This window comes from Sciurus carolinensis, chromosome 10 (assembly GCF_902686445.1).
Source record: "Sciurus carolinensis chromosome 10, mSciCar1.2, whole genome shotgun sequence".
Lineage (NCBI taxonomy): Eukaryota > Metazoa > Chordata > Mammalia > Rodentia > Sciuridae > Sciurus > Sciurus carolinensis.
The window spans coordinates 90,903,851-90,920,620 of record NC_062222.1 but is presented as its reverse complement, the minus strand read 5'-3'; the positions used below and the strand labels follow the sequence as shown (position 1 = coordinate 90,920,620).

General features: G+C 37.6%; 1 long non-coding RNA gene across 1 annotated transcript in view; it reads right to left on the bottom strand.

Annotated features, from left to right (window-relative positions):
• The window catches only part of LOC124994873 (uncharacterized), a 51,241-nt gene extending 35,864 nt beyond the window's left edge, over positions 1-15,377 (bottom strand). The window contains exon 1 of the long non-coding RNA XR_007110565.1: positions 15,245-15,377. This is a non-coding gene — a long non-coding RNA (uncharacterized LOC124994873). The remainder of the gene's footprint in view (positions 1-15,244) is intronic.
• Between the last annotated feature and the right edge of the window lie 1,393 nt (positions 15,378-16,770).

Here is a 16,770-nt window from a genome sequence, read left to right as displayed (position 1 = left end):
TTGTTAGGAAAAAATTCTGAATGGGTAATGTGACCATTATTACCAAAGGCCTTGCTAAGTGGTTAATATCCAAAATATGTAAGGAATCTAACTCAATGGTTTAGAACACACACACACACACACACAGATTTTAAAATAGACTAATGAACTGAGCAAGAATTTCGTCAAAGAAGACATAAAAAAATGTTCAGTATCACTAATCATTAGGAAAATGCATATTAAAACCAAAAAGTGATATCAACTCATATCTGTTAGAATGAATTATATAAAAGAAAACAAAAAAAATTAACTGATATTGATAAGAATGGGGAGGAAAGGAAACTCTTCAACATTGTGGTTCCTGAAGGTTGGTATTCTCAATAGCAATTATAATTATCATTATTTGGGGAGGTCTTAGCAATTCTTCTATGTGACTACTACTATTTCATTGATATTTTAATTTTCAGTTCCTCGATGACAGATTGTTGGGAATGCTGGAACTGAATTATGCATCCTGAACTGTCCTGTGTCAGAGGTGATGCCCCTCTGAAAAACTCTTTGAGGGAAGGAGCCCATGGAGATAGTATAGTTGCTATGGTAATGCCCTGTTCAATAGGAGGTTCTGTGCCAGCCATGGAGCTATTCAGTTCTTGTCCTTGAGGTTCAGATGCTAGATGCTTGGGGTGAAAAGTTATGGGTGTAAACTGATACTGGTAATCTGGCTGCTCCTACTCATGATCTTGATTTTGCTTGCTTTGAAGAAACTTTCTTACAATAAATCCTTTTCATGTTTAAACCTATATAATATATAGATATAGATGTAGATATATAGATATAGATATACACAATGGAATATTACTCAGCCATCAAGAAGAAAATAATTATGGCATTTGCTGGTAAATGGATGAAGTTGGAAAATATCATGCTAAGTGAAATAGACCAAGTCCAAAAAACCAAAGGCCGAATGTTTTCTCTGATAAGTGCAATATATGATGAGATGGGGATGGCGGGGGGTGGGGGAGAGAAGATTGAAGGAACTTTGGATGGTGTTGAGGAAAATGGGGTGGGAGGGGGTGGGGGACAGAAAAATAGTAGAATAAAACAGACAGTATTACCCTATGTATATTTATGATTATATGAATGGTGTGAATCTATATTGTGTACAACCATAGAAATGAAAAGTTGTACCCCATTTGTGTACAGTGAATCAAAATGTGTCTGTAAAAATAAAAAAGATTAAAAATAAATAAATAAATATGATGAGCTTGTTCTTGGACAGTCTTCCTCCATCACTGGTTGGTGGAACCACTGGTACCAGATTTTTCTCTATTTGTGTGTCTGTTTGTCTTTTATCAATCCCCTCATGGCCCGATTTCGCAAGATGAATAATGGGCTGTACAGTCATGGTAAGAGATTATTCTGAGTATTTCTATATTATATTTTCATTTGTATATAGTTGTTGACCATGCCATCTGATCAGATCTTTTTGCTGATTTTTAATTGGGCTGCTTGTTCTGTTATTGTTAAATTTTAAATATAGTTGTATATTTTGAATTTAATTTATTAATCAAATAAGTGTTTTGTGAATACTTTCTCATAGTATGTAGATTGGCTTTTCATTCTCTTGTCAGCATCTTTTTGCATGAAAAAATTTTTAATTTTAATAAAGTTCAACTTACCAATTGTTTCTTTCATTAATCATGCTTTTGTTGTATCAAAAACTCATGGAAAAAACAAAAGTCAATTGAATTTTCACATACCTTTTCTTCTAGGAGATTGACAATTTAGCATTTTGCAAATTTAGCATTTTGTATATTAAAAATGAATTTTGAATTAATTTCTGTGTAAAGTGTGAGTTCTGTAGCTAAAACTCATTTTTTTTGCTTCTATAAAGAAATCCAAATTTCCAGCACCATTTATTAAATTCTGTCCCTTCTGAAGTGAATTGTCTTTGCTGTCTTTCCAAAGATCAGTTGAATATATTTATTTCTATCTTATTTAAGAGAGTTTTGTGAATTTCTTCTCATAAGTCATATGAAGGTTTTACTAAACATACCTACAGATTTCATTTTTGGGGCAGATATAAATGTTATTACATACCTTTTAAATTGAAACTCCAATTGTTCATTGCCCATATCTAAGAAAACAATTGCTTTTTTATTAACCTTGAATCCTGTTACTTAGGTATACTTAACTCATAATTATGTTTTGTAGGTGGTTCTTTGAAGTTTTCCATATTTGTAACAATGTCATCTGCATACATGACATTTTTATTTTTTCTTTTCTCATCTGAATATTTTTTTATTTCTTTTCTTGTCCATTGTGTTACCCATGACTATGTGTTCAATTTGAGAGTTGGGTGAGATTTTATCTGATCTCAGAGTGAATACAATGAGATTTTCAATGTTAAATATGATGTTAGCTATAGGATTTTTGTTTTTTTGATACTCTTCTTCAAATTGAAGTTGTTCCAATTTATGTTTAGTTTCCTGATAGTGTTTGACATGAAAAAGTGATAGATTTTATTAAATGCTTTTTTGTGTCCACTGATATGATAATATATGAGCTTTCTCCTTTAATATGTTGATGTGATATGATTAATATTTGAAAGCTGATTCAACCTTGTAAACCTGGGATAAATCTCATTGTTCTGGTGTGGAATTATGTATATGTTATTATATGATTATCTAAATACATGGAGAAAAAGCATTAGAGAAAATTACACATCCCTTCATCATAAAATTACTGAGTAAATTAGGTACAGATGAAAGAAACTTCAACCTATTATAGGCAATTTATAGTAAGCAAATATTTAACATTATATTGAATAGGGGGAAAAACTGAACCTTTTGTCTTTAAGATATGGAACAGGAAAAGGATGAACACCTTCACTACTTTTATCATTCAACTTCGTATTAGAAGTCCTAGTTAGAGAAATTAGGCAAAAGAAAGAAACAGAGGCACCCAAGTTGAAAAAGTCAACACATGACAGTGACATGATTTTGTATTCAGAAAACCACAAAGATTCCACAAGAACCTACTAGACTGAATAAACCAAATTTAGCAATTTTGCAGGAAACAAAATTAGTATAGAAATCCCATCATAAAAACTAAAAATAAATGAATAAATAAAATAATACCATAGGAATAAATTTAATCAAAGAAGTAAAGGATCACTACAGTGAATATTATAAAACATTGATGAAAAATGTTGAATGGAATAGAAAAATGGGAAACCATTCCAAATTCATAATGTAGAAGAATCAACATTTTTGAAATGTCCATACTACCCAAAGTGCTCTACAGATTCAATGTAATCATTATCAAAATGCCAAAAACTTTATTCACAGAACTAGAAAAAAAAATCCAAAGACATTTTAAACAAAATGAACAAAGTAGAGTCAGCAAGGTCCCTGAATTCAAGATTCACATTGTTGTAATAATCAGAACAATAAGGTATTGACATAAATACAGACAAATAGAAAATGAAACAGAATAGAGATTCTAGAAATAAATTTATGTGTATCAACTGATTTTTTGTTGTTGGAAAGGTATTTAGAAAATAAGCTGGAGAAAGGAAAGTATTTTCAATAAATGATGCCATGAAAACTGTGCACATGCATGTGTGGGAATGAAACTAGACTCCTGTTTCTCTTCAGTTACCAAAACAAATATATATATATAATATCATATTGGCTTAAAGGCTTAAGTATAAGACTGAAACTACACAACTTTTATAGAAAAGGACTTCAGGACATTGGAATAGGGAAAAATTTGCGGGAGGTGGGGTGGACAAGACCCCAAATACACAGGAAATACAAGCAAAAATGGATAGTCAAGATTGTATCAAACTAAAAATCTTCTACTTGATAAAGGAAATGATAATAGTGAGGACACAACTTACAGAATGGAAGAAAACTATTTCTAAACTATATATCTGACAAGGGGTTGATATTCAGAGTATATAAAAAAATTCCAAAAAATTTTAAAATTCAGGCAATAAATCTAAATAGACATTTTTCAAAAGAAGAAACAAAAATGACCAATAGGTATATGAGAAAAATGCTCTGCTCTATATCAGTAATCATGAGAGAAACAAAATAAATAAATAAATATATAAATAATTAAATACCACAAGGTACTATCACCCCGCTCCAGTAAGAATGACTACTATTAAAAAAAATAATAATGATAACAAGTGCTGGTAAGGATTTGGAGAAAGGGGGACACTTGCACAAAGTTGGAGGCAGTGTAAATTAGTATAACCTTTATGTAAAATAGTAGGGAGGTTACTAAAAAAAAAATAGTATTACCATATGATCTAGCATCCCACTCCTAAGTACATATCCAAGGTAAAGACATGAGCATGCCAAAGAATCTTTCAGACTTCTATATTTACAGTATCTCTATTCCAAACAGAGAATACTATGAAAACAAGCTAAGAGTTCATCAACTGGTGAATGGATAAACAAAATGTGGCACATATGCATCATGGAATATTATTCAGTTATAAAATGAATAAAATCCTGTCACTTGTGACAAGAGGAGCAAAATGGAAATCAGTGTTAAGTAAAATAAGATAGGCACAGAGAAATGAGTACCACATAATTACACTTATATTTGGAATCTAAAAAGTTTGATCTCAAAGAAATTAAGAGGAGAGTTGAGCATAGTGGTGGTTGCCTATAATCCCAATTACTTGGCATGCTAAGGCAGGAGGATCACAAGTTCAAAGCCAGCCTGGTTAACCTAGACTGTCTCAAAATGAGAAAATTAAAAAGTCTGAGGATATAGTTCAGTAGTAAAAAAAAATAGTCCAGCATAGAATGGTGGTTACTGGTACCTCATACTCTAGGAGGAGATTAATGGGTATTACAGTTAGAAGAAAGAAGTTCTGAAGTGCATTGTGTAGTAGGGTGACTATGGCTAACAATAAAGAAATATGTATTTCAAAAAACTAGAATAAAATATTTTGAAAGGTTTTACCATAAAGTAATAATAACTTCTGGATGAAAGAGATGTATTTACCCTGGTTTCAACATTACACAATGTATACATAAATGGAAGCTTCACATGGCATGTACATTAATATGTATAACTTTATTTTTTATGTCTCGGGTAAAAATAAATTAGCTTTTGAAAGAGAAAGACATTATTTCTAGATTATAAGAATACATAAAAATTTGATTTTAAGTAAAGAAAATTGGGAAGGAAAAAAAACTGCTGAAAACAACAAAATCATAAAAGCATCATAAAGCAGTCTTGAGAAGAAAAAGAGATTATGTTTCAAAGAGCAACAGTAAAACTGGCTATGTCTCCTTGCAAAAACAATATAAACCAAAGAAAAATGAATTGAACACATTCCATTTCTGAAGATTGCCTTTGCAATGTGACAATATTTTACATTGCAAATATTATGGTTTTGTTGTTTGCAATTGCAGAAATACATTTCTCTAGTTTATCTTAAAACTATTAACATTATTACCATGTTATAATTTCAAACATGAATTTATCTTCAGAAGGTTCATTATTACCCTCTTTCATCCGATACAGAAGAATGGTATCTAAAATAACACTACATTAATTGGATCAACATTAAAGATGGCAGTTTGTCCTTAAAGTGTCCTTAAAAGCATGTATACTTCAAGACATGTTGTGAAATAATGAAAGAAAAACTATGTGACTATTATAAACTTAATAACTGCATGAAGTTTGGGGGAAGTTCAGAATAGGTTGTTTAGCAGAAGCTAGGCAATGTGCTGGTTTGGTAACTATAATTTTATAGGTTGGACAAATTTTACAGGACCTTTGAAGGTAACTCAACAATTTCTTAAATTGCTATGACTTCCTCCTGAGATTAAGAAAGTTATTTTTAAATGGCAATTCAAATTCCCTACCATCATTATAGCCTGTTAAAGGGAACTACAGATGAAATCAGATAAGGAAGGAACCTCACATCTGTCACAGGAGAAAGACCTATGAGTTTACTCAAAACAACTTGTCAAATTTAGCCTCCATAATTATCTACTATGGCAATGTTATCAGTAATATTATTCTGGAATATACATAACATTTTCTTTTACATATAAAGACAAAGAATTCAAGGGTTTTGGTAATTAATTTTTCCAAGGTTACTTATGGAAAACGTTAGGGTCTGTGTTATTCCCTCTGAGTTACTAGTTAATTATGCTTACCTTTCCTTCCTTAAGTTTTAATTCCTTGGATAGTCTAATACACCTGGAAGTTTAGGGTAATTAATCCCTGTGATTAAATGACTCAGGTAGGTTCAAACAACCTACAATAGATGATGCAGAAAACTTTTCCTTGATTTCTGTTCAGTTAGAGACATGCTAACCTTTGCCTAGCCATGCCAACTGCTGCCTTCAGAAGCTTCCCGTGTCTCTTAAGTAATAATGTCACCTTCATACTTTTGCATGTAACATAACTAAGCAATCAAAATTTCATGAGTTTATATATTTAAACAGATGTGATGATTTTTTACTATCTAGAATAGTAGATCTCAAAGATGGAGTCATTTTTTCACTTAGTTCAGAATGTTTGTTTCAAAGTCTTTTGCGGAGAGAGAACTCTATTTTGTAACAACTTTCCTAAAATTTTAGAGCCTTTTTTTCAGAGAACACATTTCTGCATTTGGTTCTTCTATTAATAATACCAAACTAAATCAAAACCACAGTTCACATTTATCTATTTATCAGTCTTAACAATCACAGGACTTATTAACTCCAAGTCACAAGAATGGTTCTAATTCCCTTCATTTTCGTATCTACTGTGTGTGAAGTTAACTCTGCATAGGAATAAGTCATGGGAGATGATTGCCAGGCTTTAGTTTACTCTTCAATTTTTTGTTTCATTTGTTCAGGTCATCATCATAGTTTCACTGTTGGTTTGAAACGGATGTTTATGTGGTTGCAGTTCTAATATAATATTTTCATTTAGATGTTTTCACTGGAGAAATTTAAGATAGTTACTCATAAACTCAGCAACTGAGTGGAAACCTTTTTCTGAGAAGAAGAAATTAAAAGACACTGCTGGCTATCTGACTTCCTCTATATTCCATTTTTGCTCTAACCTATGGTTCATTATGAATGCTAAACCTCACTAACACCAATTCTAAGTGCATCACAACCTGTGGATGCCAAATAACAATGGCTTGCAAGTGCTGAGTTGGGTTAAATTTGTAGCTTTTTAAATTTAAATTTGTAGCTGCCTTGTCCAAATTCGCTGCCCTCTCACTGGTTCTGGCTTCTGTTTTTCTAGCAAACATTTTGGTTGAGATTACGATCAGATCATTGTTATATAGTTAATCTCTGTTTTTAATGGTTGAGATATTAAATTTACACAGCTCGATTTCCAAATAGTGCACAATATTTATCTTTGTTTGGAAATACAGAATTCCTCTTACATAATGTCATCAAATTAAAATAGTCATAATAGTCATCAAATTAAAATAGAAGATTATATTCAAAAATACTTTCTTTTATAAGATGTTTTGCTCTTGAGTCATTGTCAAGCAATTAGTGTTATTTGTGCTGCTGTTATTAGGTTCAAAGCTTAACACCTGTACAGCCGTTTTAAATCCTTACCTCTAATTTAAAAAATGTTTCACTTTCCCGACCTAGATAGGTGCTTGCAGAGAAAACAAAAGTTAGCAGCTCCCCGTCCCTCTCACCACCTGTTAACCAACATAACTGGAATATCTCCTTGTTCTCCTAATAGCCCACCTCAAGGTTTTACAGACAGCTGGTACAAGGAACGGCTCACTGCAAGCCTTCACACAGCTCATGCGAGCTTATGCAACAGCCCTATAAAATACCCCAGAGTTAGATTTTTCCCTGCGCTCTAGCACCTATTCTGAGCAATGGCCTTTGTCAGACTTTAACTGACAAATAAAACTTTCTACTGGTGGATCTCCTTGGCTGGTTTCTGAGTTGCTCCTCAGATGGCACTTTCCTTTCATTTGGTGTCGTGACTCGGATCCTCGGATCTGGCTCCCCAGCGTGCTTGCTCCCCTTGTTCTAAGGCCTTTAGCTGTCTTGGGACCCCGGCTCCCCGGCGGTAGTGCATTGCTCCTTTTGCTTCAAGGGTTGGAGCTGCCCTGGGACCTGGGGCGACCCTCTGCGGAGACCAGATTCCGGCTCACAGAGTGCTCCCCTTCACATCCCTACACCTACACTTCCTCCTGGAGCTTTTGGTTAATCGACCCGCAAGACCTGGGAAGCGACTGTTGAGTGTCCGGCACTCTCGAGGCTCTCTGCACAGGTAGGGGGACCCCCCAGCCACGGTTCTTACAACTACGGCTGAATCCCTGTACTGATTGCTGGGGGAGAGCTCCTATCTGACTAGGGACTCTTTCCTGAGAGTCGGGGAAAGCTCCAGACTGACGGGGAAATTCTTTCTTGTGGACTGCATCTTGCGAGACCTACTCTAGGTCCTGGGCCTCATCTCTACGTTCTCTATAAAAACCCCGCCATGGGGCACCCAGGTACCCTCCTCGATGCTTACCCAGTGGTGGTGACGACTCCCTTGGTAGCCCGTCCTCCACCCAGGTGATTCCCTATGGGCCCAGGGACGCCTCACGTCTATATTCACCAGATCCTCTCTCACAATGGGCAGCTCACTCTCAATCCCCACCCATGGCCTTCTTGGTTGCCTCTTGGCTAATTTAGATTCCCTCCACCTCACCCTGGACCTCAAACTAAAAAGCTCATCCATTTATGTAATGAAATTTGGCCATCATATACTCTAGAAATAACTCCAAATAGTTGCTTAAGGGCACTTCAGATTCCAACATTCTTAGGGATCTTTTAAAATTCTGTGAGTATTCTGGGAAATGAAAGGAGATCCCTTACATTCAGGCTTTTTTTCTTTCCTGCATTTTAAACCTTCTCTTTGCACCTCCAGATGCTTGTTCAAGCCATCCATACAGTTTCTGCACTGGGGCCCCAAGTTCCTCTGGTCCTCAAGACTGCCAAGACCTTGTTTCAAATGTGGTCAAATGGGTCACTGGGCCCAGGCATGTCCCAAGCCTTGCCTACCCTGAGGACCTTGTTCTAAATGCCAACAAGAGGGACACTGGGCAATCGATTATTCTTCAGCACATAGTGGCTCCAGGCCTTCTGGCCCCACAAGTCTTTCATTCCAAAGTTTTAGAACAGGCCACTGACATAACTCAATTGGGACCTTGGGTAACTCTCAGAGTGGCAAGTAGGCCCTTTACTTTCCTTTTAGATACTACCAGGGCCACATACTCAGTCCTTGCAGAATATTGGGGGCCTACCTCTCATTCAATGTCCTCTATTGTTGGGGTGGAAGGCAAACCTTCACAACCTTTACAAACACCTGCCCTCGTCTGCACCTTTGGGTCCTTAACTTTTACCCACTCATTTCTGGTAATTCCAAAATGTCCCATTCCCCTTATGGGTAGGGATATCCTTTTCAGATTGGGGGCTACAAGTTCCTTTGCCTCCAGCATGGCTCCCTTCCAGACTTGCCTGTGGCCCCTCTACTCCTAACCCTCACTACTAGTCCCTCTTCACCAACCCCCACTTACTCTTTCCCTTTAACTCCCTCAGAGGTTGATCTCATTGGATGGGATGTCTCAAGTTCTTCCCTTGCTCGATACCATGACCCTATACAAATCCATCTCAAGGACCCCTGCCACTTCCCAGCGCAACCCCAATATCCACTTTCCCAACAAAAACTCCTGGGTTTACTGCCCATTGTCGAATATTTCTTACAAAAGGACCTTCTTAGACCCAACAATTCCCCATAGTATACCTCAATCTTAGCAGTAAAAAAACAAATGGCTTCTATCGCTTAGTTCAAGACCTTCATCTTATTAATTCAGCCATTATACCCATTCACCCCATAGTCAACAATCCCTGTTCCCTTTTATCCACCATCCCCTCAGGCACTACTCACTTCACTGTACTTTACTTAAAGGATACATTCTTCTCCATTCCTTTACAGCCCAACTCTCAAAATATCTTTGCTTTTACATAGACATATCCCCACTCTCATGCCTCTTCCCAGCTGACCTGGATCCTGGATCGTTCTCCCACAAGGATTTAAGGAAAGTCCACACCTCTTTGGACTTAGCTAGGGATCTAGCCCCATTACCTTTTAGCAAGTCTATGGTATTTCAATAGGTTTATGATCTCTTTAGTCCCTTTTATGGGGAGAGTTATGAGGACACTTGTAAGCTTCTTAACTTTTTATCCTCCTGTGGCTATAGAGTATCTCCCTTCAAACCTCAATTATCCTCAACATCGGTTACTTATTTAGGCCTCCTCTTAAGAACAACTCAGAAGGCCATTATGTTGACAGAAAGTACCTTATTGCTAACTAATCAATTCCCTCCATTAAGGAAGAAATCTTTCTTGGGAATGGCAGGATTCCTTCACACCTAGATCCCCATCTACTCCATATTAGCCAAGCCCTTATATGCCGGAACCCAGGGCTCACTCTCTGAACCCCTATTGCAACCCATAACCACAAATTTTACTAAACTCCAGCAATCCCTCCTTCACGCACCTGCCCTCCATTTGCCTGAACTCTCATGCTCCTTTCTATTTTATGTAAGTGAAAAACAAGGATTTGCTCTTGGAGTTTTAGGACACATGCTGGGACCAACTTTTGCCCCCATGGCCTTTCTATCAAAATCCACCACTAAAGGCTGGGCCCCTTGCCTGCGGATGTTGGCTGCTGCCTCTTTACTGAACAATGAATCCAAAAAGCTTACCTTTGGGGTCCCATTAATAATCCTGACCCCACACCACCTTAAAGAACTTCTCATTTACAAGGGACTACATTCCCTACCCCCTTGTCACATCCTGACTATCCCTGCAGGTATCTCTGTTGCAAGACACAAACCTCACCTTTCTCACATGCCCTTCATTAAACCCTGCTACACTTCTTCCTGTCCCTCAGGCTCCTCTCACCATTCATTCTTGTATCAAAATCCTGGAAGAGCTTCTCACACATCCTCCTACACATGTACATGAAGGATCCTTACCCCAAGCCACTCACACTTGGTTCACCGATGGCTCTTCCTTCTTACATGAAGGAACCCGCCTAACAGGATATGACATAGTTTCCCTAACATCATTTATATTGGCCTCCTCACTTCCCAACAACACATCCAATCAGTGGGCTGAACTTATTGCCCTCACTAGGGCTTTACTTTAGCCAATGGTCCTCCCTCAACATTTACACTGACTCTAAATATGCCTTCCACTCTTATTCAGCCATCTGGAAGGAATGTGGATTTCTCACCACCATGGGCACCTCTATTATCAATGCCAGCTACATCACAGTGTCGCCACCCATGGCAACAATTGCACAGGTATTTATCGGAGGGGCCTGGAAATAAACTATTTTTCCTATATTCACTAATTTATAGAGGAAGAGAGACTTTGAGAGAAAGATATGCTTTGCTTAGAGGAAGAGAAACTTTGCTTATCAGGAAGAGAGACTTTGCTTAGAGGAAGAGAATTGCTTAGAGGAAGAGAAACTTTGCTTATCAGGAAGAGAAACTTTGCTTAAGAGAGAAAGTTTTAGAGAAAGAGAGGCTTCTACGCTTATCAGAGATCTATTTCTTCTTAGTTCTGCTGCTTCTTCTTAAAGGTGCGTCCTGCATCCTGTGAACTAAGGGTTCGTCTATCTGAGGTGCTTCTTAGTGATGCGTCCCACGTACTGCGATCTACCTATCTGTGATCTAGAGGTGTGTTCTCAATTCTCAGCTCCGTAATCTGCCTTCCCCCACTGCCTGCTGCTTCTCTCTGCGAGCTGCTTCTATCTGCTTGCTGCCTTTTCTTCTTCCTTTCTGCTAGTGATTTCTACTTCGCTTCTTTCTGCTAGCTGCTGCTCTTAATGCTGCTCCTTACTGTCACGCCCCTGCCCACCGCCCGCTTATATTTCCTCCAGGGAGCAGAGGGAGGGGCCATGTCAGTTGCGATCAGGCGAGGAGCCAGCTGCCCTATCACAGCAAGGGTTAAAACGAGCAGGCCCGAGCAGGTACGCTCAGGAACACCTGTGCACGCTGTGCGCGTGGACTTAACTGAATACGGCCAGTGATAAATCACCTGAGTGTGCTTATGTTAATTAACCTCCTCACTGCTGATGTGGTCAGGCACAGACCCCAACATCACAGATATGCTCCAAGTTTCATACCTTCCCACTGCCATTGGCATCTCTCACTGCAGGTCTCATCAACCTGACTCCTCCTTTGTCTAGATAGATAACAATGCAGAATTAGAAGCTAGAGCAGCTGCTCTCCAGCAGACTCCCAAACACCACCATCTAGCCTCATTACCTTTTAACAATTCTATGGTATTACAAGAGGTTGATGATCTCCTCTTTAGTCCCTCTTATGGGGAGAGTTATGAGGACACTTGTAAGCTTTTTAACTTTTTATCCTCCTGTGGCTAACTCCCCCATCTCCTTCCCCTACTCTCCTCTATTACAACTCTCTCATCATATCCTTCATTTAACACACAGCCAACAACCCAACAGATACTTACCTCCATAAGCTCTTCCACCCAAATACTGTCACTTTATAGCACTTTGTTTCCTCCCAACTCAAGCTTTCTCTCTAAGATTCTCAAGTCCTTTCTAACCTTTCCTCCTCCTGTGACATCTGTCAAAAAAACAATCCCACTTCCAACCTTCTACCCCCTGCTTTCCCATCACATTAGGTGAGGGAACATCTTACATGCTCTGATTGACAGTTGAACTTTACTCACTTGCCTCCTGTAAAGTGACATAGATATCTCCTTGTCCTAGTTGACACTTCACAGGATGGGTTGAAGCCTTCCCCACCACCAACAAACATGCTTCCATGGTAGTCACTACCCTTATTACACACATAATTCCTCAATTTGGCTTCCCTATATCTCTTCAGTCTGATAATAGTCTGGAGTTTACCTCTCATATTTCACAATTGGTAGCCAAAATTCTCAACATCTCCTGGCAGTTCCACATTCCTTATCATCCACAGTCATCTGGAAAGGTGGAATGTACAAATCATACTCCAAAAACCACCCTCACCAAACTATCCCTTGAATTACACCTAGAATGGATAAAGATCCTTCTTCTAGCCCTCCTCAGACTATGTGCTCTTCCACAGAAACTTCTGAACATCTACTCATTTGAGCTCTTATATGGTCGATCTATCTCCCCCTGAATCCCCCGGCCCTAGAGTCACCTGTGCTCCCTCACCTTCTTTCCCCTCTGCTCACTTACATTAGGAACTTTCTCTGGAAACATGTGGATAACTTTCTGGCTAAACCTAACGCTGAACCCCATTCTCTTCTAACTCTCTCACCTGAGAAGATCTAGTACTTCTTAACCATCCTAACAAAACCTCCCCCGCCTCTTCTCACCTTACTCCAAAATGGAGTGAGCCTCCATCAAATAATACTCACAACCTCCACAGGAGCTTGCCTTGAAAGCATCCCCCACTGGATGCACAGTTCTCACCTAAAATTATTCTGTTCCCCTTCATATTTGGTCACATCCACAGGGTCCCTCAAGCTGTGGCTCTCGAAGACCACTACTCCAAACCTCCCTCTGATTCCCAAAGATGCTGAGGTCAAGGAACAAGGAGTTGAAGGGTCTGTTAACATTGACTGTAAGATGAACATTCCACATGGTTCTATTCTCATTATAAAAACTTATAATCAAGAAATGTCCTTAGCTAAAATCATTAATGTACTCAAAGACACATCCTCCCATCTTTCCCAACAATTGTCCCCCCAACCCAAATCATCCTGGACACAACTCATTGAATCTTCTCTTATCTTCCTTCACCAGGTTGTCAATGACTCCTTATATAAAAAGAACTGTTTTACATGTGCGCCATTAAACCACAACAACTGCATACCACACCACAAAGGGTCTTCCAAAATATACCTGTCTACTCTTTAGAAATAATTGGACCATGTTTGTACACCCTCCAGGGCACCAATCAAGACTCCACTCTTCAATTTCCATGCTCCACAAACATCACCCTTAACTCCACCACCTCCTCCTCTAGTCCATCAGGCACCTACTCCTTATGCTCACAATCCCTAAGTACTTGCATCAACTCCTCTATTATAGGACCCTGCATACTAGTCATGCTCTCCCCTCAACTTGACAAAAATGTGAAGCCTTCCTCCAGCTTTGGTAGGCATTACTGTAGCCACCTCTGTCACAGCTGTAGGACTTTCAGGGGGAATGTAGGACATAGCATAGACCTTGCTAAACCATTTGAACAATTGAGCAATGAGGTGGCTAGATCTATCTAAACCTCTACCAAGACCATTAACATCCTCAAAACCCAAATTTCCTCCCTAGCAGAGATGGTATTACAAAATAGGCTTTGGACCTCTTCACAGCTGAAAAAAGGTGGAACCTGTTTCTTTCTTGGGGAACAATGCTGTTATTATACCAATCAAGTCAGAAAAATTGAAAAAAATATACAAACCTTTCAAGATCTGGTCACAAAAATCTGACAAAGGAGCTTCACACCTAGTCTCTCCCTTTCCTCCTCATCCATTTGGAGCCCTTTTATGTCTTGGGTATTTCCCCTCCTAGGTTCATTAACAGCAATATTAACTTTGGCTTTCTTAGTTCCCTGTCTCTTCAGATGCCTCCAAGAGACCATCCTGTAGAGAACCAAAATCTTCACAAGTCAAACACTCAACCAGATGCCCCTTGGGGAATATACACACCTATCTGAAAATGCTGGGTCCCTCCTAATGTCACCACTGCCTCTCAGTTGAGAAGACAATGGATATCTCCCAATGTCTCCATTGCCTCTGGGTTTAGATCTTCTTCAGTATCCTAATAACCTCCCATATCCCTTAGAATGATAACAAGAATTTGAATTAGGGGACAATGCCCCACTCCAGCTGGAAATAGTTAGAAGAGCAATCTTTATCCACATTCCCAAGGGGTCCAATACAAAACAAAAAAGGGAGGAATATTAGATCCAAAGCTTAACATCTGTGCAGTCATTTTAAATCCTTACCTCCATTTTATAAAACGAGTTTCACTTTCCTGCCCTTGATATGCGCTTGCAGAGAAAACAAAAGTTAGCGGATAGCTCCCCATACCCCTCACCACCTGTTAACCAACATAACTGAAATATCTCCTTATTCTCCTAATAGCTCACCACAAGGCTTCACACAGATAGCTCATGAGCTTACACAAGCAGCCCTATAAAATACCCCAGAGTTAGATTTTCCCTGCCCTCTCTTACCTTTTCTGAGTGATGGCCTTTGTCAGACTTTAACTTACAAAACTTTCTACGTGTGGATCTCCTTGGCTGGTTTCTGAGTTTCAGTTTCCTTTTAGCTGTGATTATAATGACAGACACAGGGAAGTGGCATATATGGAATACATGGACTATTCTTAGTAACTCGCTGTGTTCTGATTGATATGATGACAAGTTGTTTATCTAATCAGTTTGAGTAGTTCTATAATAGAATGCCATACATTTTTAACCTTCATTCTACATACATAAAAAGAACCAAAATATTTTTAGAAAATAATTCTGTATTATGATCCAATTCTGTCAAAAATAATAGATAAGGAAAATAAACTTTGTTCAATATCTACTCTGGAATTCTGTCCTAAATTCACTAAGCAGAATAATTGATGTATTCTTAAAGATTATAAAATTGCAGGAATGGTACAACTATTTTCATCAAAATTACTTTATATTATAACTATTCCCTAGTTTTTATATCCTGAATCTAAAAATAAGAATTTTGAACATGTGTATATGATACTAATTTGTGTACTTCTCAATCCAAGAAGTATTTTTAAATTCTAAGCATGTGTTTGGCTGAAAAAGTTTGATTGTTTTAGGTTTCTCTAAAGAAATGCAGAGATTTTTTTCTAGCATATATTATTAGTGATGATTGGCTAGTCAGTGGCCCATCTCTAGTATAATTTTAATTTCAAAGTAGGCTAATAAGAGTTGACTGATGCCTGCCTGTGCACATTTTTAAGCGATAATAAGTATAGAATTACTCGTCAATAGAGGCTTATGTCATAAGCTGACTGTCTAAATGATGAATATATAATGAAATTAAATAGAATTGAGACAGATGGTTGTAGCTTTTGATAAATGTGCATATCTTCATAATCAGATAATAAGTCTGTTGCCTGGAAGATCAATTGGGATATAATAACTTTGAAAACTAAATCATTTCATTGTTTGGCATTTATGAGACATGGTAAAAAGCAAATTCCATTTTAATTTACTTAAAATATTGCATATTGTCTTCCTAAGCAGTTGATTAAAACTAGAAAGGCAGATATTGTCATTTTGTTTCCTTCTCATACAAAATTATTTATTTTGTTCTATAGGCAAGAGCAAATCATCTCAAAACAAAGTTTTATAGATTAATGACTTCTTCTGCATCAAAAAGGGGAAATAAAACATTATAAATTAATGTAATAGAAAATGAGAATAAAACTGTAAAACTTATCTGAGATTCTTCATTTCCTTTACATAAATTGGTGAAATGGAAAGAGAGTCGCATGACTGATTATTCTGGGAAGCTATTTGGATATTTGGAAAATTAGTGCTTGCTTTTTTATGCTAATTTTTTCAAAAAATACCCACATGCAAAATTTTAGTGAGACTATGTGTGAAATTCAAGGTGTTTGGTTTACAAATCTAAATTATAAGAAGATTATTTGGGGGAAATATTTGTTTTGCATTTAGGTTGCTTAAATATGAATAATTTTAACTTTCTTATACACCAATAATGCTAT